At 43.7% G+C, this 2,876-nt stretch overlaps 1 long non-coding RNA gene across 1 annotated transcript; it reads right to left on the bottom strand.

Annotated features, from left to right (window-relative positions):
• Positions 1-1,023: 1,023 nt before the first annotated feature.
• LOC108581617 lies at positions 1,024-2,517 on the bottom strand. Its single transcript, XR_001894067.3, has 2 exons — positions 2,217-2,517; positions 1,024-1,697 (listed from the first exon to the last, which is right to left on the bottom strand). It is a non-coding gene; the product is annotated as an uncharacterized LOC108581617 (long non-coding RNA).
• Positions 2,518-2,876: the final 359 nt, after the last annotated feature.

Genomic DNA, 2,876 nt, shown 5'->3' with positions numbered 1-2,876 from the left:
GAGTCACTGTTACCAATTTCCGCATTCATGATGATGATGTCCCCTCTGCCCTGCATATGCTTTGTTCTCATTTGCTTCTGAAACTTTGATATATGTAAAGACTTCATACCCCTGTTAGGCCATTCTTGTGTTACCATAAAGGAATACTGAGACTGGATAATTAATAAAAGAGGTTTAATTGGCTCACAATTCTGCAGGCTGTATAAGCATGGCACCAACATCTGCTTGGTTTCTGGTGAGGATCTCAGGAAGATTCTGATCATGGCGGAAGGTGAAGGGGGGAAGTGACGTCTCACATGGTGAGAGTGGTGACAACAGAGAGTTGAGGGGGGTGGTGCCACACACTTTTTAAACAACGAGGTATCTCGTTAACTCAGAGTAAGAGCTCACTTATCACCAAGGGGATGGTGCTAAACCATTCATGAGGGAGCTGCCCCTGTGATCCAATCACCTCTCACCAGGCCCCACCTCCAATATTGGGGATCACATCTCAACATGAGATTTGAAGGGGACAAACATCCAATCTATATCACCATCCATTATACCTATCAACATTCTACGCATAGCTCAAGGCTTTGCACAAATCTTCCTTTCACCATGCCTTCTGACCTACATTTGTTTCTGAACAACCCCTTTGGCAATCAGTAATATCACTGAGTTATGCCACTTGTATTTCAGTCTTAATTGTGAGGGTATGTATATAAATATATATATTTATGTCAGTGTTTTTTAAAACTATTACCCCAAAATATTTAGTGTAGAAAAGGCATTGAAAAATATTTGTTTATGTTTTTAAATTGCTCTAATTAGAAAAATCTGACAGCTTCCCATGACTTCCTGCTGTAAACCCTATCTTACTATCAGATTCTCGAATTAAATAAAATGAACCAGGGTTTTAACTATCGAACAATATATAATCACCTGGTTGTTGCTCATTTATGGATGGGCTTCTATCTGAAGCTTTTAAGAAGGGTATTTCTGGTCAGGTATTGATATTACCAAGCAAATAATAATAAAATATTCTGGAGCGGAGAGGCATTTTAATTGGTGACTTAACTTAGATTTTCTGTGTCTATTCATTTTATCCATTTTCTTTCTCTCAGTTTTTGTGAGGAAGACCACAGCTGCTCACCAAGATCTTCCTCGTCCATGGCAATAGAGTTATGACTGGAAGCAGTTGCCCAACCTGGAACTAACTTTTCCAGCAGTCCTTGCAGCCATCTGTGGCCATGTGATTAATTTTTGCCAATAAAATACAAGGGGAAATACGGTGCACCAGTCCCTAGCGTAGCCCTTTAGGAAAGTGTCCACACCTTCCTTCCCCACCCCACTTCCTTTAACTGGACCAAAGAAATTTCAAGACCTTAGGAAAGCTGAATCTCAGATGGAGGAGCTTGCAGTCATGATTTTCCATGTGGACAACCGTTGCTGCTGACTTGGAATATTCACCCTGCTTTATGTGTGATAAACTTCTACTGGGTTTGAACCATTGTACTTTAGAGTCCGTTAGCTTCAGCAATGTAGTCTCTCATAACCAGTAAAGTTCATTTTCGTATTCTTGCAAGCATCCCATAGATATGCGGTGTAGCTACCACAGCATACACTTATTTAGAAGCCATCCAAAGGGGCTAAGATCTAATTGATCACTGAGGAAGATAACCCCCAGCTCTGACTCTGAGGAATAGCTGTTTTCATCTCTGTGAGAAAAAATAATTAGAAGAAACTATTTTTAGTAATTGAAAGCAGAATTTTTTTTTTTTTTTTTTTAGACAGAGTCTCGCTCAGTCGCCCAGGCTGTAGTGCAGTGGCACGATCTCGGCTCACTGCAAGCTCTGCCTCCAGGGTTCACGCCATTCTCCTGCCTCAGCCTCCCGAGTAGCTGGGACTACAGGCACCCGCCACTACGCCCTGCTAATTTTTTTTGTATTTTTAGTAGAGACGGGGTTTCACCATGTTGGCCAGGATTATCTTGATCTCCTGACCTCGTGATCCGCCTGTCTTGGCCTCCCAAAGTGCTGGGATGACAGGCATGAGCCACCGCGCCTGGCCGAAAGCAGAAATTCTAGTGAGCAATCGCCCTAAGACAATGTGGTTTGGGTTTATCAGTTTGTGACTTGTAGTCAAGCGTCTTGCTATCTTGCCCATCTCTGCCTCATCAGAGAAAGCAGAAAGAAACTAAATTCTGTTCTACCTAAGGCCAAAACAAGGCTACTCACCCACGTGCATCTCCTCTCCTTTTGAATTCTCTCAGGTGTTCTGTCTTCCAGGAAGCGTTTCCTAACCACCACCTTCTCCCCACCAATGGCTGGATGAGATGTTCCTTCTCTAAGTACCTCTAAGATTCTTAGTAGATCTCTATCATTGGTTTTACTGCACAACCCCGCAGCCTCATGGCCAACCCCACACCCATTTGTGAGCTCAGGGACAGTGTTTTGTTTTTTGTTTGTTGTTTGTTTGAGATGGAGTTTCACTCTTGTTGCCCAGGCAATAGAGTACAATGGCTCAACCTTGGCTCACTGCAACCTCTGCCTCCTGGATTCAAGTGATTCTCCTGCCTCAGCCTCCTGAGTAGCTGGGATTACAGGTGCCCGCCACTATGCCCCACTAATTTTTGGTATTTTTAATAGAGATAAGGTTTCACCATGTTGGCCAGGCTGGTCTCAAACTCCTGACTTCAGGTGATCCGCCCACCTCAGCCTCCCGAAGTGCTGGGATTACAAGTGTGAGCCACTGCGCCCAGCCAAGGACACTGTTTTATTCACCTTGTGGTCCCTCTGCCTACCACAGTGCCTGGCATACAGGAGACGGTTTATAAATGGTGGTGGAATGAATGGATGAACATAAGGGCCTCATGAAATTGTCAGAGGTGTTTGAAC

The sequence above is a fragment of the Papio anubis genome, chromosome 14 (assembly GCF_008728515.1).
Source record: "Papio anubis isolate 15944 chromosome 14, Panubis1.0, whole genome shotgun sequence".
Taxonomy (NCBI): Eukaryota; Metazoa; Chordata; class Mammalia; order Primates; family Cercopithecidae; genus Papio; species Papio anubis.
This window is presented reverse-complemented; position numbering and strand designations above follow the sequence as displayed.